Source organism: Epinephelus lanceolatus, chromosome 12, assembly GCF_041903045.1.
Source record: "Epinephelus lanceolatus isolate andai-2023 chromosome 12, ASM4190304v1, whole genome shotgun sequence".
Classification (NCBI taxonomy): Eukaryota; Metazoa; Chordata; class Actinopteri; order Perciformes; family Serranidae; genus Epinephelus; species Epinephelus lanceolatus.
Window position 1 is genome coordinate 25,020,268 of NC_135745.1, and position 26,717 is coordinate 25,046,984.

General features: G+C 42.8%; 1 protein-coding gene across 3 annotated transcripts in view; it reads right to left on the reverse strand.

Annotated features, from left to right (window-relative positions):
• Positions 1-23,804, reverse strand: part of LOC117271832 (disabled homolog 1) — a 68,921-nt gene extending 45,117 nt beyond the window's left edge. For all 3 annotated transcript variants that reach the window (XM_078173151.1, XM_078173152.1, XM_078173150.1), the window contains exon 1: positions 23,432-23,804. The gene's annotated coding sequence lies outside the window, so the exon portion shown is untranslated. The remainder of the gene's footprint in view (positions 1-23,431) is intronic.
• Between the last annotated feature and the right edge of the window lie 2,913 nt (positions 23,805-26,717).

A 26,717-nucleotide genomic window follows, 5' to 3' on the forward strand; every position in this document is an offset into this window, starting at 1 on the left:
ACGAATATTACAGAATGTAACGTACAGGGTTCTAAGGTCACAAATGGGGTTACAAGACTAGATACTGCTGTAATGGAAACCTTCCAGATAAACCTTTTTTTCAGTGTAGAGATGCATAGCTTTGTGCAGTCCTGTATGTATGCATTAAACAAATTGATGTATGAAATAGCCTCTTTACAGCTATCTGCCTCATTTTCATCCCGCAGACAAGTCCTTCAACCCTCCCATTATTCCAAAATGAACTATGATGTTAAGACACATTTCATTTCCTTTAACAACAGGTCATTGCGGTTGCTTCATCACCACCGGTTCTCCTTGTGCATGACTGTCTAGACCATGTGTCACCCTTCATGTGTGCTTATGAGGCAGATAATGTCACCCAGGTCTGGGCGAAGGGGCAATCTCCCCATAAGAACGTCTCAGATGGAGCCTTGGAGTGCCAGCGATGGGAGAAGTATTTTCCATGTCACAAAGAACCTTATCAGAATGTAATTTTCATTACCAACGAGGGAGATATGCCTCATTGTATTAGACGGAAGAGCGATTTAATGTGATGTACGGCTGCTTGTCAAAACCAATGCTATCTAGGTCACCCAGACTCCCCAATCTGCTCTGTGTTTTAACAGCTCCCAGTGTCTCTTATGATTTGGGTCAGAGTTAACGAGCATCACTCGTTTCTCCAGCTACTCTCAACTGCGAGGGGATGTCAAAAGCCCTTGACAAAAGCCACCCTTTATTTATTAATTTGTTCATTTTAGTACTACCTTTCTCAAGCGCAAAGGAAAACTTCCTTGAGGGAAGTCAATTTGATTTCTGCTTGCCTTTCTTTATTCCCTTCCATCAAGCCGCCGCCGTCTTTGTCTCCGTCTGCCAGCGTTTCACAAATCATCTCTTGAGATGTTTGTTTCCTGCTTGCGTCAGACTCTTTGCCCCGTAACCGGATTACTGAACAAAAACAGGCATGCAGTGTGAGAACCTGATGTATGGCAACTCTCTCTTCCTTAACATGAGGCATATCAATCATGCAAGCTATTGATTTTTCAGGAGAGGACTTGAGCGTATACCTTGACAAGGTGAACTCGGCCCCCAGGGCAACATGCAGGTGCATATATCTTGTCATGCAGTGTCAGTGTAGTGGGATGAGATGTGATCTGAATCTTTTTCAAGATGGGGAACAAGTCGTTCTTCGTTGTTTTGATCAAGATTGTCAGAAAGATGCCTACAACCTTTAGTGAGTTGATGTACAGGTCAATCAAAACGCTACCAGTCACATAAAAAATAACAGAGTGTAGTTACTGCTTTCACTGCTTCATAATTATGTAATTAATGCACATACTGCTTGACGTAATAATTTGGTTGCAATGAAATAAAAACTGTAATTTAGATTTATGTTGCAGAGAGACAAGAGTTGTAATTTACAACAAATAGATTGAGTTCTATCTTCCCAGTTGCCTCTGTGGATGAGAATGATTCATTAAGGCTGATCAGATTTTCAGTCATGTTTACCATCTCTGAAATATAATGGGCAATCACTGAACACTTGCTGATTTTTAAATCTGATCATTCTTGAGATTTTTTTTTTTAAGCTCCGGCATTCTTGTAAGTCACATTTCCTCCTGAGACCTGTGTTTAATAGACTGCACAATCAACCTCATATTGTGAGACAAGCCTCCGTGCATCCTGCCACCGATGAGTAACAAAGGTGGAACAGCCATCTATCACTGGATATGGCCAATTACACCTCCATTCACTGTGGTCCCGATGGAAGGCGCAGTCTGTGCTCTCCAGTTTGCGTGCGGCTGCTGAGGACCGGGGACGCCCCCCATCCACCAGACCGTCTCCATCTCTTCCTGGCCAAGGCTGGCATGGCCTGGGGCCGGTGCAACGTTTGTTCGACAGACCGGCTTTGGCACCTCGCGCTGGTCATCTTTGTTACAAAATGCCCCCCAGCTTATGGAGTGGGACACAACTGTCACAACCTGGTCGAGCAATGCTCCTCTGAATAGCCCTGCTGTGTTACCTTGTGTCATCTATGGCAGCAGAGGCCGGCCAGCTACTGCTATATCCTCTCTTTACATAAAGCCTTTAGTCAGTACTGTTGTGTTTATTTTTCCAAGGCTGGACATTTTATATTAATCTGAAACAGCTCTTATCACAGCCTAACAATCGACAATAAGATCGTCTTCTGTGGCCTTCCAAGTGGCTGATAACCGTTGAATCAAATATAAGGTTAATTTGTTTTTAGACAACCGGACTGCCAGAAGAAATGTTGGCATTGTATGTTTCTGCAAACCACTGATGAGTAACATTTACACATTATTATGTAGCGGATACATTGAAACTTAATGTGGCAACAATGCTTTGGTTAAAGTACGGTTAGATGTAGGCACAAAAACCACTTGTTTATAGTTAGGTAAAAATCATGTGCGCAAGTGCGCACCGCTCTGCCGCCGAGCTGAGCGGGCGCGCGAGAGGGCGCATGTCACGGCGTCTGCACGCTGTGATGACACCTCGGCGACGTGCGTCCAATAGCAGAGAAGAGCCTGAAGTAGACCCGGAAGCGGTCGCTACAGCTCCATGGTGACCGCTTCCGAGCCTGAAGTAGACCCGGAAGCGGTCACCATGGAGCTGTAGCTCCTGAACGAGCCTGTACTCCCCCAAATCCTGTCCTCTGTGCCCTACCCCTCTGTGGGTGCTGCGAAAGCTCTGTGTGAAAGAGGCTTAAGTCCTGCAGAGTTTCAGAGGACCTGGAGAATGTTTTAGGATAGTAATAACATTATATAAGATAATCATATTGCGAAGATAATATATATAAGATAATAACATTAAAGACAAAATTAAATTGCAATAGGCCTACTTTTTCAAAACTTGATGATTTTACCTTTCTGTACATTTTGTATACAAATTCATTAAATAATTTTGCTTGTAAATGTCTATTTGCATCACGTTTATTACGGAAAACACATTATTTGATCAATTTACATTGTGGCCCTAAAGTTCTTTGTGCGCTCCTTACTTTTTCAACTTAGAAGCACATGTGCTCCTTGGGAAAAAAGTTAGCGTCAAGCCCTGGTTATGTAAGTGTTCATACAGGGAAGCTTATGTACCTATAAAATTATGCATTGATAGACTGATTTACAGTGTCTTTCACAAAACTATGGGAAAAACAATTTTTGGGGCCCACAGGACTACGCGATGGATCTGGCAGTTGTAATCATATGGTTTGGCCACTGTCAAATGCTTGCTGTTCCTGTATCTAGTTCTTTTTATACATCCATGCATTTACCATCTTTTTAGTTTACAGTGTTAGAATGTTGGCATTTACTATTTAGCACTAAGTACAGATGAAGCTAATGGGAATGTCATTAGCTTTGCAAGTGTTTAGTCATGAACATTTAAGTCTTGATGATGGCGCTAGATGAAGACTTAAGTTATCAGCAACTTTATTTCAGTTCATCTTAAGGGGGGAAATGAATATGTGAACCAAATTTCATGGCAATCCATTAAATAGTTTTTGGGATATTTCGCTCAAAGCAACAAACATGAACTCCATGGTGGTAATACCAGAAAAGTCAAATCACAAAATTCAATAGGATACATGATCCGAGTTGTCAGTAGGTGGTTGCGCAAAAGACCAACCGACAGACTGACTGAACCACACAGCTAGAATGGTTAAAAACCTAGCGGCAACCTCCAGGTGCCAAGAACTACAGTTCCTCTAATGGCCACTTGAGGCTGGCTTCAAAAGCAAGTCAATCCTCATAGACCTCCGTGTTAAAATATCCATCTTTACAGTAAAAATAAACATGTTTACAGCCTGGTGCAAAAACAGTTTTGGTCTTGACAGCTAATTTAAACATTTGTGACAACTGTACGAGGGGTGAATTTTTGTATACCTCATCTGTTTACATTTTATTAAGGCTTGAAATTATGCATAGGTAAGGATGGATCCAGGCATCACTACAGTCTGCGTCACCCATCTCTCTTGCACAGCTCCACCCTTTTGTTCAAATATGGTCACTTCTGGCTCCAAAAAATCAAAATGGCGACTGCTGAAATGCTGAAATCGAGGCTTCAAAACGGCAGTCCACAAACCTATGGATGACGTAACTACGTCCAAACTAAGTAAATTACCAAGCTCTCTTTTAGCTAGCACAAAGCAAGCAACATTTACACCAAGGGGAAGCAGAAGAAATGGGGACAGTGACCCTGTATTGACATGGTACTATAAATTAAACAATTCCTTGTGACTTCTGCAAGGATTTATGTGAAGGAAAGCTAAAATATTGCAGCTAAAGCAGTAGAAGGACCTCTCCTTTCTTCTTCTCCTCCTCCTCTGCCTTGCTGGCCTTCCAGGGGGAACTGATAGCCTCTGAGCTCAGGCTGTTCAGCCACGGCCCATTAGTTCACCTCATTCTGACAAGATGGAGGGCCTCTGACGATGGAACAGTCAAGTGTGCGAGCGGAGGAGGAGGGGAGGGAAGAAAATACATACAAAAAAATTCAGTTTGGGCATTTGAAGCGCTCTCGTCTACTTTCTGAGGGAAAGGGAGGCCTCATTGCTTCAGGTTCAGCAGCTACAGCTGGTAAACTAAATAAGCATTGCCACACAGTTGCTTTGCCGTGCAGATTTATGTCAGCACAGGCCTTGGAGCTGTGCACTCAGTTAGGCGTGGCTCCAACATGGCCGGGCAGAGCTGCGCAGAGGGCAGTGAGGAGCTGCCCTCTGAAGTGCTCCTGCATTATCCTTTTACCAGCTCAGCTGCAGGATAACTGGGCCCAATTTAAGATGGAAGAAGAGCGAGGACACGATGTGTGTGCGTGTGTGAAGGGGGGGGTGGTCTCTTCAAGTCTGAGACATGACATAAATGAACAAACACATTCGCGCTCACACAGCAGAGGTCTCAAGATGCAAATATTAATGGGGTTTATTTTGAAGGTTTGCATTTCTTAGGCTGCTTCTGCCTCTATAACAGACACATTCAGGCTAATAAAGTGTCACCAGCTCCCTATGGTGACAGTAAACAATAGCGTGAAAACAAGATACATTTCCTCCTTTTTTATTCATCTAATTCCACCCACCGAATACAGCAGGTCTGGAAACATAGCCGGCGTGAGACTCCCGGACCCCTCTCAGAACAGTTAATTGGTGGATCTGTCTCTCCAAAACACCTCCTCTGATGTTACTCTGTGGCTTCCCCGAGGAGTCTTTAATTCACTGTTGATTTGGTTTGTTGTTGTGCTGTGTCTCAGCGTCTGAACAGTGTGTTAAAACAGCCTATTTACCACGTTCGGTGGGAGAGAGAACTGGGCAGGCTCCAGAAGGCCTGGACAAACACCATGCTACCTCACAGCCAAGCTCTTCTCCTTCTGTCTCTCTTTTCCTCTCTTTTTGATTTGCTCTGTATTTATCATTTTTAATCTAAACAGCCTTTTTTTTTACTCTTTCAATTTCATCTTTACCTCTTTTTTTTTCTCTCCTCCCACTCCTGTTCTCTCCTGCCCTCTTTTTCTTTGTCTCCCTCCCTTCCAACATAATGCCTATTTGTGAAAAGAGGTTGAAGCATGTTTTATTTTGCTGCCACCCCCACCCCTGCCTTCCTTTGTGGGTTACAAAAGAACTGTGGATACCTTGGTTTGGTCATTATTTCATGCGGAGAGTAATTAATGAGACAATTAGGGACTTTTCCCTCCCTCTGTGTTCCCTTTGAACTAAATAAATAGCCAAAAGGTGTCCTCTTTAATTGCACGTGGGTCATGGATATAATTTAGATACGCAAGCAGCCTCTTTATGAAACTCGACTGTGAGTAACCGTTTCACCGTTTGTTGTCCTGACTGCATTCATGTCTTAAAAAGACACAAATTTGATTCAGCAGCACTGTGGACAGGCAATATGACTATCAAGCACAACAGCGATCCAGTGAAGCTGAGATGAAAGTTGCCATGATCAAAACTGCAGAGCACAAAAACATTACCTGCAGTCTGCGGGACAGCATTAATGAAGCTGAAGTGAAGCACCACACACTCGTTTCAAAACAGGAACCTTTTCGTTTTTCTACTTGCTGTCACAGTGTCTTATTGATGTTGTCATGATGTGACATACCTCATACACAAAGTGTTGGGGAGTAGTTTCGCTTAATGTAAATGAAACAGCAGTGTGACATATTTTGGACTAATGCAAGTCAAACTTTTTAGGTCCTAATTACTGTTGTCATTTTGAGCCTACTGAGGGACTGTATGGAAATTATCGGAGACGGGGGGGGGGGGGGGGGGGGGGGGGGGGGGCAGAACTGAAACTTCTCCCAATTGTAGGGGAATTACGGTGGCCGACGCGGAAACAGGAATGGCCTATCTAAAGCTAGAGTTTGATTTGTCCATTCTAATCTACTGAAGAAGCAACACAGCGGACTCTGTGGAAGAGGACCATACTGTAAATAGATATAACCGGCTCATTCTAAGGTGACGAATAATTACAATTTTCCGGTGATTATTAACTAATGAAACCACAATTGTGAATATTTTATATGATTTCTGCCAATAGGTTCCCTTAAATCCTACACACAGGACCTTTAAGCATAGAGCTGCGCCAGTGCTCACTTTATTTACTCGCTGACAGTGATAATAGCTGTAAAGTCAGTAGCTATTGGCCGGAGTGTTTGACAAACAGGACGTTGGTAAATGCTCATTTCCATGTCAGCTCAGCAAACCACAGATTAGTTACATTTGTATGTTTCATACGTATCATATCAACGTTTCTAAAGTGACGTAGTTCGGATGACATGTTTATGAGCTGACTTTGTCATCACGAAGAAGAGCAACTGAGTTGGCTGCCACGCCGCATCCAGCAGCAGACTAACAAACAACAAAAGTGGTATTTTTTACCAAGAGGTCGGACATTTCCAGCATGTTTGTGCCCACAAAACTGGGTATTTTAAGCTAAAACATGATGTTTTCCAAACCCGAACCAAGTGGGTTTTGGGCCTAAACTCAACCACATTTTAACAACAGCGTAGTCACAACATCAAATTGAAATGTAAGTTTCAAGATAAGTTTCCGTAGTTTGCAAAAATGTACTATGTCAACAATTATTTTGGCAACTGGGGTGTCCATATTTTTTATTTCTAATTTGCAATTTAGTTATTATTGTGAAAATAACTGTTCCATTCACATACATAATTTTTAGTCTACTATTCACTGTCTTTTAGCTCTGTTTTGGTCTCTACCAACTCCTGAGGGAAATATCTGGCTCTTTAGTAGCTAAATGCTCCACTACGCTCATCACTTAGTCATTAACTTTGTATGTGTGCTGTTTCGGTACTGAGCAGGTGGGTCTGTAAAGCTTTTCATTGAAAACAGCTGTCTGCTGTGACTGAGAACAACAATGAGAACGGTGAGAGTGCACCAAAACAGCAAAAATGCAACAGGTTTTCACTCCCAACTCAACAAATAGACTGTGACTATTATGCTCTAGGTACCCCTCTAGCTTCCTGTCAGTTTCAGGTTGATACATACATACAGTGTTTTTTAAAACTAAACTTCACAGGAAAATTCGGAACCACAGCTACTTAAGGTTTAGGCAACACAACGACTTGGTTAGGTTAAGAATAAGATCATGGCTTGGGTTACAAGACGCTGACTTTTGGTTCCACACAAGACACATACTGCACTCCCCTGGGTGAAATTTGTGATTGTTTGACCCATCCATCCACCCAGACCTCCTCTCTTCTTGGACTTTCTTGCTCTGTATAATACGTCAGTTGCTAATATTACGAGGGATGGGTTTACGTTGGAGTTAATTGAAAGCCTGGTGAATCTCATTCAGACAGTAAAGGTGTGATATCTAACAAATTAGTGCCCCACGAATGGAGTTGTCATGTTACGCTCGGTTAGGTTTCGTAAAAGACACAAGGCTGGCCCCATGTCACGTACTTAATGTAAATTTATGTAGTTAACGTAAAGTTATGAAGGTAATTTTTAGGCAAGTAAAGCTCTGTAGGTTAGGTTTAGGACAAGAAACGTGGTGATGACGTACCTTAAAATAACTCCAAGTTCCTGGAGGAAAGTCCTGTGTTTGTTTGCCCCATCCACTTCCTTAACCTGCCTCCTTAAGCAGATTGTCACTCTTTATGCTACTTCCATCTTTACTCCCATCAGCACTTGGTCACATGAACGCAGCCTTCATAATAATGTGGGTTATATTCGAATTACTGCCTTATGATTACATGGGCTGCATAGGAATTCTTTTGCACTATTGTAGGTATACTTATGAACAATGCATGAGAACAGCCTGCAGTAACACAGGCCAGAGTCCTGCACGGGTCCAGTTTTCAAGATCCGCCCCGACCCGACCCGGCGACGTACAAACCCGCACCTGAACCGCAAACCCGCGCGTCAGGCCAATTAGTAGCGCAACCCGGTCCGACCCGTTGAAACACGACCCGCAGCCCGACCCATAACCCGGATTTAAAGTAATCATTTTGGGTCATATTGGCTGAATATTGAACAGCATATCGCCACAGTTAAGGTGCCAGTGAGTAAACAACGACCTGAATGAAGCAGCTCTCACAATAAAAACCTGACTTCAGCTCCATCATCAACCCTCTGTGTTCTTCTACCATACAAGTGTAAAAGCACTCGTTTGTTACGTTTAATGCTTTTAAACTTTTAATCTATGTAAAGGAACTTTACATGTATAGCCTAATAATAGACTTACTTTCAGTCCAGAGCGACGTTCAGCAGTTACGAGCTGTCACGTGTTTTTGGAATCCATCAAGGAGAGAAGTAATCCATCAGGGAAACACTTCAGAAACATTATAAATTGATAGTTGTACGTTTTATCCACTTATTTCTTAAATACCTAAATAATTATTTACTATTTTGGAAGCGGCGCTTGTTAGACAGTGGCAGCCATGTTGATTCTGTCGTCCAATCACAAATTGTATTATTAGATGGTGAAACGCGTGTAAACAGCTGAACCAATGACCGTTGCGAAATAGCAGAGGCGATCCTCAGAGAGTAAATAATGACCAAGATAGTTATCAGTAGTTTACCGAACTAATGACTGATGTGTTTATCTAAAACCCGCGATTGACCCGCATGTTATTTTTTCCACCCAGATCCGAACCCGGGAAAAAATGTTTTTTTAAAAACCACCCGCAAATCAGCTGTTTTTACCCGACCCAGTGCAGGACTCTGACACAGGCAGAGGGGTGTGACAAAGTGTTAGTGCTTGATGACCCGGGAATGAGTACCGCTTGAATGTTGCGGGTTAACCAGCGAAGCAATGAGCTGAAAATTACTTTAAAATTTTGTTAAGACGAGGGGAGCTGCAGATTCAGATGATAATTCTCTGTAGTTTTACAACTATGAGCAACCCCTTTTCACATTCACATCTTTTTTTTAAAGATATTTTTTGGGCATTTTTTGCCTTTAATGGACAGGACAGTTAAGTGTGAAAGGGGGAGAGAGAGAGAGAGAGGGGATGACATGCAGCAAAGGGCCACAGGCTGGACTCGAACCCGGGTGTGGAGTTCCTTTCACACTGCTGCGTCTGGCAGAAATACGCCTGAGAGGAAATATAGCAGTGACTGACATTACATTCAAAAGAAAGTTAGCACGTGTAATGCTTCTTGCTGTGATCACGTAGATGGGTTATGTGGTTTACTTTCATGACTATACGAGTTTCTTGTAGGCAGCTGTAGGAGCTCTTCAAAACACGGAAAGGATTATTTTTCTCCAAATAAACTACTGCTCTTGTTAACATCCCAATTAGTGATATTTTGCATTGATGTGATTTTGTTTTTGCAGCTGTACTGTAGATATCATCACTTCCACAAAGTACTTTTAACTTTGTCTCTCTTGAGGGCGCCTTTGTTGAAGCTCAACTTCTCCCACTGTTAAGTAACAGGTGTCTCGTAAAGCTGTACTTTTAAAGAAGCTTACACACACACTCACACATAAACTGTCTATTCCCCTGACTACAATACAGTATGTGCGGGTGTAATTAGTGAATGTCCCACCACACCTCAACGTCTCTCATTAATCTCTCATGAGTGATTAGGCTGCTGCGACGTATGGAACCACGGGAGGTATGAAACCGGGTGTGAAACTGTTGTCATCTCATATGTTATCGCACTCCGGAGACCGGGAGGATTAAACTACGCCGGGCACAGCCCATTGGCAGCTAATCATGCCGCTAATGATAAGTGAAATATTCGACTGCCTCTCATTACAATGGTATCGCAAGGTCAAGATCTCACACAGATCGCGAACACACACAAACAGTGCCACTGTTGTCTCTCCGAGGCGCCGCTTCTTCAGTCGCTCATGTTTTGTATAAACCCAGAGCAGAGGCCTGGTATAAGCCTGAGTGAAGCCTTCTGAATATGACACTTGATGGCTGATTAGAGCAAAACATCAGGGTAGCCTCCAACTGTGATGCTCTGATGAGAAGTGATCCAAAGGGTCTCGTCAGAAGACGTCATGCTGACCGCCGTTGCAGTGCCAGATGCTTTTCGTCAGTGCAGCTCCACATCAAAAAAACAGAATCTGTTCCCTGCAGGCGCCACAACGAGAGAGATCTCCATTTAATTAAAAAAGGTACAAAGTTACAAATTAGAGCAGCTGCAATTACTCTGCCTGGGCAGACATTTAGGAGAATCAAATGTCAGCAGCTATTAAGAGTGAAAAGTTCATTTAGCATTTTACTTACATGTCAGATATGATTGTCCCTGAGTTAAAGGAATATGTCACCCCCAAATGAATGAATGTATATCACCCTGTTTGTTTGTTTGTGTTATTGTGTGACTTTGGTTTTTTAAGGTGTTAGTTCAGATTCTCTGAAATCACACAAAAACAATAAGGATTTAACAGATCGAGGCAGTGGTAGACCAGCAGCGCCCGTGTTCAGCGAGGTAAAATGACTGTTTTTGTAAGTGGAGTCTGGTTGAAGACAGCATTATGTTTCACTGTCAGTTCAGTTCTCAACTAGAAAGGGCTGTGTGTTTGTGAAATACTGAGCATACGATTGGATAAATGAGACTTAGATTGTACTGCACAAGTTGTGTGGAAGTTCGTAAATGGATGTTTTGATATAGTTGTGCTGTTGTTAAACGTGGACCCCTACGACTTCAAATCACAGAATTTTTTTTGGATTCTTTGTTCGCTGTGTAGGTATGCAAGAAAAACAAAGTTTTCCTCACAAATTCAAAGTATTACAGGGTGAGTATCTGATATACGAATAGTCATTTAGGGGGTGAAGTGTTTCTTTAAGGTTTGGGAAAGGCCATGGTTTTGAGTACCTAAACGAAATGTTGTTTTTGAGTATTTTGCAGACATGTTGAGTATGGACATTTTGTGATTTAGAAAAGTTTTGTAAATGTTTGCTTATTATGTTGAAGAAAATGCATTCTTGGAACCCATCGACTGTATTTGGCGTCTGACTTCCGGCAGACGGCGATACGGCATTCCGGTTTGATTTGGGTGGAGGAGGCGAATTTCCGTTTCCGACTTCCGTTTATATATAAGTAAATATGCTGAACCACTGCGATGGATTCAGAGTTTGCAGTGACGCCAATAATGTTCCACCTCGTTAGTTCACCGCACAGACCATTTAACCTGGCAACAACTGCAGCCGGCTCAAACGTGATTGGTCAATATCACGTGGACTACAACCGGAAACCAGGGCTCTTCCGCTCTTCTTCCGGAGGCAAGATCTCCGGGGTTTGCCTACAGACTCTACATTCACTGAATGTAGAGTCTGTATATAGAGACTAACTAAAATGTAACTGAGGTGTCATGTTTTCCTACATCTCTACAGTGTAGTAACTGAAAGATGCATTAAATAGTCAGAGATAATGGACTATTCTGCTCACTTGGCCTTGTCCTCCATGTTGGCCACATGAGAGTAACACCAACAGACAACCTACTGGCTTAATCTAATTCATTATACGCTCAGTTGCCAGTTTATTTGGTACACAAAACTAAAACTAATGCAGTCTAAGACAACAGTCCTGCAGTATATTCTACCATCACCAAGGTTATAATGCTCAGTTTCTGTTGATGTGAGTGTGGAGGTATTTTGGAGGCTGCAGTTGTTGGTACGATTGAATTGTTTTGCATTACTCTGACAGGAGTTTCTTTTCTATAAATAAAGCTGAACTAAATATCAGAAACACAACAAACAGCCTCCGAAATGACCATTAAGTTAAATCAACACCTCTTTTAAAACAGTTTCACTGAAGAGCTGCTTCCTTTGTGTGCGAGTGAATAAACTTTTATTGTCATTTAATGTTTGATTACTCACAACTGTAAATGATCCAAACGGGGGGAGATGTGCTGCGCTCAATAAGGAAAAACATGAATCAGAGGATGTGAAATCGCATGAGAATTGAGTTTGATAGCTCCTCTAGGCTGAACTAAACATCTCAATTACCTCCAGGGGGTTGAAAAAGCACTACAGTAAGGAGATGTGGCAGATACAATATTTAAATTGACTGCCAGTGGAAGAAAAACCCTGCTAAGCTTATATTTGATTACATATTTTATAGAACACAAACACAAATGCACGCACAAATGCACCTCAGCCACTGTAGAGCCTGCTGCTGCCAGCCCGCCACACTATTATAATCATCAGCCACATATGGAGCTGCTGTCCCGCCTGTGGGGAATAAGGTTGTAGAATGGGCCAACGGGATGAAACCGAAAGGACCTCACTACTCAGAGGTGATGAATGCTCTGCTGCTTATGGAGCCTCCTGTAGTGCATCTGTGAAAGCAGATGAATGGGGAGGAGAGGCTGATAAATTGGGTCACACGAACGTAGCGTTTCTGGGTAATGCGGTGAAAACGCTGGAGGAGTGCAGTTGGGTGGCTGCACGTGCCTACAACTAGGGCAGAGCTGCTCCAACTTGACTCGATTTCCTTTCTTTGGCTCCTCTCGTGCTCCTGGCATTATTGAAAAGTTACGCTTTTAATTGCAAAAACACACTCTGTTTTTTTTTTCATTTCTTGAAGTCACTCCCTCAAAACAACTCGCATAAAATTAAAATAGACCCAAATAAAAACAGCCTTGTTGGTTGATGGTTTGCTCCATGGCTTCACAAACAAATTCTAGGTTGATGCTTATATTCAGGGACATAGTATTAATATGTATTGCACCATTTTTGCATGTCAGTCAATTGTGCAGTAACTAATTTGTTGAAAATTCAACATTAAAGTGTAACTTTGGTATTTTTCAACCTGTTTTTGTGTCTAAGTGAATAATTGTAACCACAGTTTTTGAAAGTGGTCCAGTATTGGATGAGAGGCAGCTGCAAAACAGGCTGCAGTGTATCCACTTGGGGCATGTTTTCACCATCTAAATTTGCTTGTTTTTGGCACTGACAGACTCAGATTGTTTTTGTAAGTGTCTGAAAACATTATGAAAAGGATCCCTACTGAGAAACAAAACTTTGTTTTTTTTTACCTTTGATCCAGTCGGTTTGTTACTGTCTTCCTTGAACCACTTAACTAACTTCACAATGAGGCTTCTCCATGAGCGAGACTTGGTTAGACACAATAACAAACAGACTGGATCAACAAAAGATAAAGAAAAATTTATAATTTCTCTGTAGGGGTCCTTCCCACAATGCCGTCAGACACTCGTACTAACAATCCAAGCCTGTTAGTGGCAAAAACAAACACTATAAGCAGACATAAATTGACAGTGTATAATTGCCCTGAGTGGTTGCAGCCTATTTCGCCACTGCAGCTGCACCAACTCCAAAAACTGCTGTTCCCATTCATCATTTCCACACAAAAACATGGGAAAACTGGGTCAAGGTTGAGATATACCGAAGTGTCCCTTTAATTTATCTTCAAAAAGTTAATTTCCTCTGAAAATCATAGAATGATTAAGTATCTAAATGCTTAAAATAATTATTATGAATCTTGATTTCAGATATTTGTTCCTCTGTTACAGATTTCTCTGCATAAAATGGACAAATATAAGATCCAGTGACATAAAAAACCCCCCAAAACATTTTATCCTGTGCCCCTGCATTAATTGTTTCTCTGAATAGGTCAAATTCCATAAAACTTCAATTATAAGCAGAGTCCCAATTAAATCCTGAGTCCCTTTTACTAACTTTTAATAGAAGTTCTTTGGTTTTATAAAACTAGGTTGTTGGCTCCTTCAAATTATGTGTCCATTCCTCAATTACCCTGTAAGTCATTCATATTCCTTTAGTCTATAAGGGTCTTCGGATCAAAAGAATGAAGAGTTTTTCATAAAAATGAATCAAAGTTGTGAGCACTATTTTAACAGCATAAAGTGGTGATGTGTCGGTATGCCTGGTGCCGTAACCCATCATGAATGATTCATAATTGATATATCATCTAAAGCCTAACTTTTATTCAAGTAATATTCATACTGGTTTGAATAAACAATGTGATTGTATTTCCTGATCTTTGCTGAAGAACAGTTTTGTGTGAAACGAATTAAAGTCCTGTCCCGTGTAGAAGCCTGTCCCAAATGTAGGCCTGCTGATTTCAGTGATTTAAGCAAATACTACCCCGGCCAATAATTGAAGTTTTACGGTAAGAGTATTTTGAGTCATTTCAAGTGTTGGTATATCAAAATCCCCTTCTTTTAGCTTCCTGTTTTAGGGTTCAACATATTCGATGACACATCCTGCACTCACTAGCAGATAGATAAACATAGCCAATCAAAAGGAATTTGGGATGATCAGCTGAGCTACCTCATTATGTACTGTAAAAGTGCACTTAACCCATTGTGGTAGTAGATGGTTATATCTAGTTATGTCATGGGTCGGAGGAGTGTGGCTTAATATATACATTTCTAACTCCTTCTAGACCTCCTAATCTAACGAAGCAACATATCCTTATATAATGGTTTGTTTGATATCTAACAAATTAGTACCCAGCGAATGGAGTTGTCATGTTACATACTTAGTGTAATGTTATATAGGTTGGGTTTAGCTGAGGGAAGTTACCTAGGTTAGGTTTAGGAAAAGAAACATGGTGACGATGTACCTCAAAATAACTTAAAGTTATAAACACTGGTCTCTTGGGGGTAAGTCCTGTGTTTGTTTGACCCAAGCACCACCCCTACCTGTCTCCTTAAGCAGACTTTCTCCTTTTATACTGCTTCCTTCTTTACTCCCCATTGGTCACCTGATTGCAGCCTTCCCAATAACGTGGGTTACATATAAATTCTGGTACGTTACTTTTCGTAGGTATACGTACAAACAGAGCATGAGAACAGCCTGAACAATGCAGGCGACAGAGATGGGGATGAAGGCCAGCAGTCCTCTGCACATATTGATCATGATTTGATCAAATCCCTGTGGAAATGTTACCTGATCATATATTTAATTTCACTCAAAAATAAATAAATAAAAGACACCCAAACTGTTGTTTCACAGGGCCTTTAAAGGCCCAGTGTGTAAAATGGGTTGAAAACAGTTGAAAACAGTGACATCAGTGGTCAAATTCTAGATTGCAGGGCTCACTCGCTCACCCCTCCCGTTGGGTAAATGACGGTGGCCTCGTAGGGACAAAAAGCCTTGCGCACGACTTTTTCAGGAGTAGGTCTATCTAGCGACGAGGTGAATGTTTATTTAGAAATCTAAGCCATGTTACGATATTGTAATGAATCCCTCACGAGCAGGAGACCAGAGGAGCGTTCGGGAAAAAGGCCCGTTTATTTGAGCACTCCAGAAACTCTGGTAACACTCCAGTCCGTCCCAAACTCTGACTCTTCTAGCGTAACAGACACACTTAATAACTTTACACACAAACTCGTTTGCCATACTAAGTGGGGACCCCCCTCCCCTCTCTGCTACGCCAATCTCCAGCCCGCACACTGACTGACAGCGTAGCCGGTAAACAGTGCTCAGCTGTTTATTTAGCCTAGCAATATCTCCGGACTATAGTAGCTGCAATGGACGACTTTGAACGCGATTTTGAAGAGTTTCTTGTAGCGGACACAGACCCAGAGCCATACCTGTTTGAGCCGGAGCACACAGATGAGGAACTCCATGTGTTTGATGCTGAGCGGGTGAGAAGAGAGGCTGAATGCACAGAATGGGATTCAGTGCTACTGCTGCCATTGTTGGGGAGATATATCACCAGGAGGAAAAGCGCCGCAGAGAGTGCATCACAAGGAGTGAAGTTGCGTCTTCTTTTCCTCGCAGATGACGGTTCGGGTTCATTCTCTCCTGTTGCGTGGTAAGTATGGTCCATTCGCAAACTTTATAACTAAAAAAACTTTTCACTACTCTCTATCGACGAACTACTAACACTCTCTGCTGTTTCTTTCTCCTTCTTCTTCCCTTCCGCTGTCTTCGTTGGTTCATTTATACACATGAAACGCGTTCTCTGGCTGGCTGGATTGTCCACTCGGTCTGCTGTACGTACATGGCGGCGCAAGATGGCGACCTCTCTAAAGCAAGGCCCTTGATATATATATATATATAAAAGCATAATTATAAGGCTACGAAAACCAAACGAATTTTATTTTATAGCGATCATACACTTGTATAAACATATTAATGGGTAGAATATTCAGATTCAGATTCAGATTGACAATAAACCATGCCAAATATTACACACTGGCCCTTTAAAAGATAAATGAATTGAAATATCTGAATGTCAGCGTGACATAAATCTGTGGCAGCTTTGACAGCAAATTAGCAGTATCGACCTTTAAAAAAATGCGTAAACGTCAATCATTAACACTTATCATGTGCCAGTTTACATGTACAGACAGTCTGTGTATGCCACATCATCTCACATCACATATCTGGAGCTTTGTGCGTTCATTGCTTTTGTTCTCTTTTTGGACTGCGCTCAGCTCCCATCTAATTTCATTAATTTAGGGTTGTGGAAGAGCTTGATTGGGCGGTGGGGGCACGGAGGAAAGGGTGAGGGGGTCCTTTACCTTGGCACAGATAAGAAGACAAACTAGATTTGAGGGCGGATAGATCTTGTCGGCAGCACACGCCGCCTCTTGGCAAGTAAAGCGAAGTCGATATTGAGCGGGGGCCTTTCTTACCTCCTAAGATTTACAGTATCTGGAGCTCCACAGCCTCATACTTCAGTAGATGGATGAGCATTTCATTCGGAGCCAACTGGCACAACATGAGTTGAGCTGAAGGTCATTGTGACTCATTTCCAGCACGGAAGCTGGGTGGCTGGAGACAGAGCCGCTAAATCTCTACTACTGCCTTGTTTTAATAGTACAAAGACGATGGCTCTGTGAAAAGTACTGTACAGCACTGGTGCAACACACATGTACAGAGTGTACAGTGCCAAAGACGGTTGAGAGTACAGTAGTAGGGAGTGGGTACAGATTGCCGTAGAACCTCGAGGCATATGGCAGGGCGCCCCATGCCTCCCAGCTAATTGAGTCCTAATGAATCACTGGTTTGGCATGCTACATGTCCCTTGTGATGGCTGGTGTCATTGATGCATTGAAGATGCCCAGTCCTCTGGAAGTGAAGCGGGCAGTGACGGCTGCTCCGGCTGAACATGGGAGGCAGACCGACACTGCTGGCTTCACACTGAACACTTCACTCACTCACCAGATGTTACAGGTCAAGGCACAAGGATTACTAGCTGCCCGGCTCCACACAATGGAAATAATTGTGTGATGGGCTGGCAATTCACTGGCCCATTTGATTCCAGTAACACTCTCTATAGTGGCGGGGTCGCGGCCTCATTGTCAACTCAACAGGGTCAGTGTGATAAAGGAAATAACTGTGGGAAAACACTTGTAGTCAGTGGTGCCTGACTGCAGTTTCTGCATGATTTACATATATATCTATAATTGACCAAAGTCCATGTGAATTGATGGACACGTTAATTACGCATTAATTGCCATTAGCAACAATTATTATTACTCGACAGATAACTTACACTTCTCTTTTTTTCAACATGTAATTCAATAATAAAGAGCATTCTGATAAGGTTTGATGCTTCTGTAAACAGAATGGTCTACTTACATAATGTCTAAATGGATATTGGAAAGCATTTAATGAATTCATATGTAACAAGATACAAACGGAAATAGAGTTGCAATCTACAGTCTCATTACATTATGAAAAAAAAAACAGAGTTTAATGTGCAAGATAATATCTTCTATTCTCTGGGGTCTGTGTTCAGTTTTAAAAGGGTGGGTTTAAATGCTCATTTAAACATTTTCCAATATCAGGTTTTATATTTCGCACAACAGCTTACTGGTGTCTGAGTAAAAAGTGAGGAGTGTTTCTGTTATACTGTGAGGTCTATCTAAACATTTTTTTTTCTTTCAACCCAATCACCAGAATAAATATTGGCACTGTACATTTCTGCAAACCCTGGATATTTGTACATTATTATGGAGTGTATATGTTCAAATTTTACATTTCTATAGACTGTAGGATAAAGTTTGGGCTTTAAATACCCAGTTTTGTGGCAGGACCCCTGATGGAAAGGCAGCAAAGTCTTGGCAAAAAAACCAATCCTTTTTGTGGCACTATCCTGGCAGGAAATTCAGCAATGTCTCTGTAAAAAACAACCGCTTTTTGTAGCACTATTGCAGCTGGAAATGTGGAAGAAAAAACAACAGTTTTTATCGGTACTATCCTGGCAGAAACTGCATCAATGTCTTGGTCTAAAACATCTACTTTTCGTGGCACTATCACAGCTGAAAATGCAGCAATGTTCTGGTAAAAAACAATCCCCTTTTGGGCTCTATCCTGGCAGAAAATGCAGCAATGTCTCTGTTAAAACAACTTCTTTTTGTGTGACTATTGCAGCTAGAAATGCAGCAATGTTTTGGTAAAAAAAAAAAAAAAAAGAAAGAAAAAAAAGAAAAGAAAAAGAAAAACATTTTTCACAGCACTAACCTGCCAGAAAATGCAACAATGTCACAGTAAAAAACAGCCGCTTTTCATGCTGCTATCGCAGCTGGAAATGCAGCAAATGCATGTGTCAGTAAGGAACAACCCCTTTTGTGGCACTATCTCTGGTGGAAGCACAAGGGAGATTGCTAAAAAACAAAACACCTACATTTGGTGGCTAAAAAGCTGCCAGAAAAGTTTTGGCAACACTGTGGTTAACATTTGGTTGGATTTAGGTTTTAAAACACTTCGAAAAAGATCATGTTTTGGGGGGATAATCCCCACTGGAAAAGCAGCAATGTCTCAGTAAAAAAACTGCTTTTCATGCCACTATCCTGCTGACAGGTTGCTACATTACACCCAAGTTTGGAGCCCAAAAAGTGACTGTGAGCACAGCAATGAATAACCTGAAAAAAACAACCAGTTTTGTTGTTTGTTGGTCTCAGTGGTCTGCAGTTGTCTGTAGTATGGTAGGCATGTCGTCAAGGTAGAGTATATGATACGTATCTTAAGTATCCATAATTTGCAGAAATGTACAATGCCACCATCTGGGCTGTTTCTTTGCAGGACAATTCTCCTGGAAAATGTTTCAGTCACGGTTTGACATTTTGGGGATTTCTATTTACTTTGTTGTTGAGTTACACAAGAAGATCGATACCACTGTTACGATGGTACGCTAAAAATGAAGTTCCTGGAAATGTACGGTTAGCTTAGTGTAGCCTAAAGAGTGGAAACAGGAGGACACAACCATCCTGACTCCTTCCAAAGGTAAGAAAATCGGCCTTGCAGCACTTCTAAAGCTCACCAATTAAAACTTTACGCTTGTTTGTTTAATCTGTACAAAAACTAAAGCGTAAAAACAATTGTTTTATGGAGGTTTGGTGCCAGACCATTTGTTGGCTGGGGCCATGTTGCAAGGCAACCAGCAGAGACTCCAGGAAGTGGTCCCAGCCAAGAAATAATCTGGCACATAACCCCCATAAAACAGCAAACTGTTCTACACTGCGATTTTTGTAAGGATGTTCTCATCTCACTCTTGGCAAGAAAGTGAATTAAAGTATTTCCCAAAATGTCAAAATATCCCTTTAAACTTCCCTTGAGGGAGATCTGAGCTCCTTATCTGTGCCTCCTCTTACAGCTTGTAGCTTGAGTCTTTGCTTCTGACACATTTGGTTGCCACCACCCTCCCGTTGCACTCTCAACTTCAGATGCACCTGTCATGTTGATTACACTCCCGACGGAGCGTGTGCATCATTCAGCATCCTGAATGCACCGCTATCTGAGCAATCTTTCTTTTTTGTTCAACCGAGGCAGCTGGGATCACCTCTGACCTGCCTCTGCCAAGGGCCATATCTCCATTAATGAGGAGACTGGATGTTTTAAGGCCACCAGCAAAATGAGAACTCAGACACAATCTTGCAAGCTCATTAAAACTACTTTTATGAAATATTTAGGCCACTCCAGCAATCGTGTGTCTAATGCTGAAACGCTACATTTATGTCAGTGTAACCCCTCTTCGTTAGATGCATTATCTCAGAGCACTTGGAGAAATCTCAAGGGAGTTCAACTTAAGGTAATGCCACTGCAATATGAAGACAAACAACAAATGTGATAACGCACCAGGCTTTAGCAAGACAAAAGCCAAGAGGTAACACTATGGCAAATGGGCGAGACAAACCCAAAGGATTACAGGAGTGCAAAACAACAACCAGCCCAAATGTTGTCCCTGCTTTGTTGTAATTGTGCCGAGATAACATGAAAAAGAAATAACCAAACCACTTTCACCATTTTACAATAATTGCGAAAGGGGGAAAAGGCATTATGGTCTTAATCGGATAAGATATAGCTCACATATCCACTCACTGCTTTTGCTGTCAGGAGCTAAATTAAGTGTCTTGATTCCACTGGGAGACCCAACAAAGAAGCCCTTATTGAAGAAGTTAATGCTCTCTAGTGTTTTGTTCAGCTCCAAATTAAGCCCCACAACTCACACTGGGCTGCAAAGAACTGTCTTGGGATGACAACTGGAAATTGTACTGTATGTGTGTGAGTGTGTCTGTGTGTGCAACACATGTGTCCTACAATCGAGCCAGCAGTGAGTGCAGCTTAGGATCTGTTGCAGAACATCCTCTGTAAGGAGATTATAATAGGCAGTTTGGCCGATCGGCAGAAGTCGCAGATGAACTCTGGCACCAATGTCAAAAACGCTAACGCCCGCCCTTTGCTTACACTCCGCCTAGCCGCAACATAAACACGACTTATGGTCATCTGAGCCGACGAGATGTAGGCAAGCAACGTTATTTCTCCATCAGCTTGTTTTATAGCTGCTAGCTGTTTTGTTACTGCTTTTCCACAGCAATAGTCAAGGCCATTTTCCATCTAGGCCTGTTCTTACATAAGCACTCAAGCATAAAACACAGGACATCATGACAGACATATGCTCCAGTACTGAACTGTGCATCTGAACTGGTCATGTTGGCTCATATTCAGTTTTAACCAAGGGGGGATTTGAGGTCTGATTGGCTAAAATCATTGAAAATCATGGAAGGAATGGGTTAAATATTCCACCAGTAGCTCCTCGTATAGATACTTTAAGGGATAGTTCAGATTTTTTTTAAGTGAGGCTGTATGGGATTCTTATCCATAGACAGAATGTTACAAACCATCAGTTGGCACAACACCAGTTTGGAGAAGCAGGCTGGAGTCCAACATGGAAGCTGTAATGTACTGCTGTAGAGGGGGTCAAAACATTTTTTAGCCACCTAATAAGTGTTTAGTGTTTGGTGTATTAAGAGTATTCTTACCACTCTACTTTGATGTCAGACAGGAATTTCCCGGGAAAATGAAGCTGTTATTTTGCTCTCTTCAAAGCCAGACTGCATTGAGAAAAACAGTGATTTAACATCCCTGAACACAGGAGTTGCTGGTCTACAGCTGCCACCATCAGTCAGTTTATTTGTGTCATTCTGTGACTTTGGTGTTTAAAGGTTAGTTTGGATTCACCACAGGCACAAAACAACAACAAAACTAGCTACCCAATCAAAGCTGCGGTAGACCAGCTGCTCCCGTGTTCAGAGAGCCAAAATTACTGTTTTTCTCAATGGAGTCTGGTGGCTTTGACAAGAGTATAGATGGGGAAGTGAAGCCATTAACGGCCTCCCCATTGAAACAGACTGTCTGATGGAAAGGTAAAGCAGTGAAAATACTCTAAATATAGTGGACAGTTAATCTGATACTGACTGTTTTTAGGTGGCTGAAATGTGTTTTGCTGCTGCTTCCGTCCACAGCCGTACTTTGCTTTGCTTCCGTGTTGGACATCAGCCTGCTTCTCTAAACTGGCGTGCCAACTGACATCTACTGTATGTCATACACTGACTATGTAGCATAAGCACCCCATACAACTCCACTTAAAAAAAAAATCCGAACTATCCCTTTAAGAAATTGTTTCAGTATTAGTGTTACAACAAAATATTCTGCAGAGCAAACCTATTTTTCACTTTTGGGACTCAAATAAGATCAAATAACTCGTTCATATGATTATTTTAAAGTGCTGGTGGGTCAGTATGGATACATATGACACCTAAAGGACATGGCAGACTATAAAAAGTTGAATCCAAATGTGTTCTGTGCAAGAAAATGCGAATCATTTGCCGATCCATCCACCTCTCATCGGGAAAATCCAAATGTGGGCGCAACTGCAGCCCTGACGCAGTTAGACTTCCCCCACGACAGATGCTTCCACAATTAGCAGGATAGTTTTTATCCCCACATTGACCCATGAGCACGAAGACCACAGGACTCACTCTTGTACAGGCCTATGCGCTGCCTTGAAGCAGACTTTGGCTCAGCGCTGCCGGTCAGACCGGTGCCGCTGCGCTGCGCAGCGCGCTCCCATCTAACCATCCATCCACAGGTACTCATCCCCGTCAATGCAGCCCGCTGAGCATTTTCCCCCGTTTCAGAACAGCGATCAATACATTTATCAACATATGCGTCATCATGCACTCAGCATCAGAGCCGGTTAACACGCAGTCGTTTGAAGATGACTTACTGCTGTTGCAGCAGGACATCTCTTCATTTGAATATTTGTGGAGGGAGGGGGGGGGGGACGAGGCTGGAAAAGCTTTGAGCTTGTATCTTTACTGACATCTATACAGCAATATAACCTACACATGAGAGTCATGCATCGAAATCATTTCAAAACGACATTTCCAATTTGTGCGCAATTCAATATGGGACAGCAGGCTGACAGCCGACCGGCGTTTGCGCTTTAAAGGACTCCACATTCAAATCCACCAAAGCAACATCGATGATCTGTCTCACGAGCTCATTTCTGATCCCATTTGTGTCATTTCCATCACATATGTGACTGTTCCTCAGTCATCCGTGGCGGACTGTTCCGCAACCCATTCTCATTCAGCGGCCAACGCATCCTATCCATAAATCCTGACATGTCGCGGGAGCTGCCTCGCATCCTTAAACAGCCCTACAGTTTCACAATTTTTAAAACACCGCTTGTTAATAGAGAAGCTCGAGATGCCACTCACCTTTTCTCAGCGGATGCTTCTCTGGAGTGTCCCATTTATGCGTTTTAATCCACATCTGTGTCCCCTTCATCTGAGCGCTCTATTTCCCCCCCAATGAGAGGAGAGAGGAGACAGGGAGAGGGAGAGAGCGTGTTTAAGAAAATCCATTTGTTAATTCCATTTGCCGGACACACAAGGTGAAATCACATTGCCTCGCTTTTTTTTCTCTTTTACATGTTCAAAATTCTTGCTCAATTCTAAGATCCCGTAAAGCCCTATCTTCTTCCCCCCTCTCTCCAGCTCTGAAGTTGCCTGGTTACCCCTGTTTCTCATTCAAGGAGGCTGAGGGCTGCATACAGCGGCCAATCATAGCAGCAGCCGGAGAGATTAACTATTTCTTGGCTCCACTATTCTAGACTCAGGCGAAAATGAGGAGAGTGGGCGGGGAAACTGGGCCCCCGGTGACAGAAAAAAAATTAAAATGCACAGAGAATAATGTAGAGAGGGGATCCGTTAGAGGGAGAATGTGTGGAAGGGGGGGGAGGGGACAGGGGGATTAAACATTTTCGAAAAATAAAGGCTTGGGAAGAGGAGGAGGGACCAGTTGCCACTTCTCACTATAACAAAGATGTAAGTGAGTGATATTCCAGCTTCTCAGGATGTTATGCAAACTGCAGTGGAGCAGCCTCCTTCTCCTCCAGTGGACAATGGGTCTTAAAGGAGCAGAAATCCGTCTCATTTCTGAAATCCCCAAAAAGCAATCCATCAGGGTAATTGATCGCCCCCCTTTAACCAGCCATCCGTCAACTCTCTCTCCTCCCCCTCCTCCCTCTTCCCTCACCCCTGTCCCACTCAGGTCTCCTCATCATAGGCCGTATTGATTTCAATTCCCCCCCTCCAGCCGGGGTGAAAGGTGTAAGGGAGCGAGCCAGCTTCAATCACCGGTACATGGCACGTGGGGGCGTAATGACCCCCCACCTTCACTGCTGCTACATCCAGGTCGAGCAACCTCACACACCTACTGTATGACAGCCTTGACCTTTGTGAGTGGCTGCAGCCTGCGCACCAGTGGCTTCAGACCGGCCCCGACAGGGGGGCCATGCAGAAGTGCTGGTGCATTATGGGGGCACAGTCGGGGGTCCTGACAGCGTGGCAACAAGCTTCTCAAAGAGACAGTATGAGGGGGGGGTGGCCCATGTGTGGGGGCGTGCACAAGACTGTCTGGGACATTCCAGCAGTAGTGTTGTGTAGCCAGATCTATCTCCACAGAGCTGCGTCAGAGCTACAGAAAAGTCTGGGATCACAGACCATCATTCTGCTATGGAGAAAAAACAACACATTCTCACTCCGACCTTGTCGCATGTCGACGTTTGGTCATGGACTTTCCACATTCCACACACAACTGCAAGATACCCTGGGTGTGTTGGTCGTTGATGTCCTGGGACACTGTGTCAAGTTCTGCCTGTTATATCCATTGTCTTCTTTCAAAATACACTTCCATTTTCACAGGAAATTTACTGTTTACATACAGTCTCTTTCAAAATAAACACAATACGTCAGTAAAACTCTGTGAATTGACATTTTTTTTGCCTTCAACGACAGTCTTTTGGGACACAAGCACCGCTCTCTCGGGTGAAGGTCAGTGTTTGTTGGACCCATCCACCACCCCTCCCGCCAGCCCCACTCGGACTTTTGCTGCCTTAACTTTTAACCTTGTCCCACCGTGTTTCCCCTGATGCTGCTGGGTGCCGTTAAACTATAATGGCAAATGGCTGCATGTCATGCCGACGTTCAAGGACGCCTTTTTTCATTGGTTTCTGACACTTCAAGTCACTGCCCAAGCGTCAGATTTCGACGACTTCGGAGTGAGACCAGGCACGAAAAAAACGTTCTGGCTTGTTTGTGTTTCTTTAAACCAATCACAGTTGTCTTGGGCGCCACTATGCCCAGCATGCAGTGATGGTGCTCTTGCAAAACAATGTCCGGGGGTTAACTTGTTTGGGTGGAACAGTTGCATGTGTGGAGGCGACACTGTCATTAAAATGGCTACGTAAAAGAGGAAAAAAAAATCCAATCCTACGCCACCTTGTGATTCAAGTTTAAAGGAACAGTGTAAAATATTCCTGGGGATTTAGTGCCATCTAGTGGTGAGGATTGCAAATTTCAACCAGCTGAAACTTTTCCCAGTTAGAATTCCTTCAGTTTCATCTCCAAAACAAACGGCTCAGGTGGTTAAAACCGGTAAAAACAATGAATAAAGCAGTTTCACATTACGAATCAGTGTTTCTCCTACCCTGTTTGTCACGTTGGAGACCGGCAGCTAGCTTAGCACCTGCTAATGTGTGCTCACCTTCTTTCTCTGATAACGTAAGATCCAGATGTTCAGGTTCTCACCGGGAGCTGACCAGCTGCAAAATACAGTGGCCGTCACAAAAACGCATAGCGCCCTTTCTACAGTAAGTGTTTGGTTTGACAATTCAGCGCTACTTTAGAAACATGGCAGTGCAACATGTCTATCTCTTTGGACGAGGACTTGCTTCCAATGTAGGCCTAAACAGCTCATTCTAAGGTAATGAAAACAACAATTCTTATTTTCAGGTGATTATAAATGAAAGAAAACATACTTGTATGCCCCTGAATCTTACACACTGGATTTTTAGATGATAAGAAATACAATCATAATTTGATAATCAGTGCCATTTTTTGTTACATCTTAAATGTCATTGAAAAGGCATTTAAGAGATTCCACATTACAAAAAGATGTCAGTCATATCTGATTCATGCTTCGGAGCAAAAAGAGTTCACACGCGATTAAATGAAAAGTTTCTCTTTTCATTTGTTGTTGTTATGTTGCAGCCGCTGTGTATGCTTGATGCATCGCTGGCTACACTCCATCCCACAGATTACAAATGAAAACAACAGTGTTGGGGTCCTCCCTCCCCCCACTGCCGGACGAGAGCTGTGCACGCGCATGTGTGTGTGTGGGTGTACAGTTGTGTGTGCAACACACAGGCAGAAGTACACACACTCGCACACACACTTAGCGGTTGATTGACGTGTAGCTCTTGGCTTGAACACAGCTTAATCCCGCTGCTTTCACAGATGGACTCAGTCTTCCTCTTTTTGTCTGGTGTCACCAGCAGTGGCATGTTATACATTTACACACACACACACACACACACACACTGTACAGTACCATGTACTTTTGTTTACTGGAGAGGGAGGCTGCTGTGTGGATTCTAATCCCCCTCTGTAACCCGCCCTCCCTTTAGCGGCCACCCCTGCTACTGCACATACACACTCACAC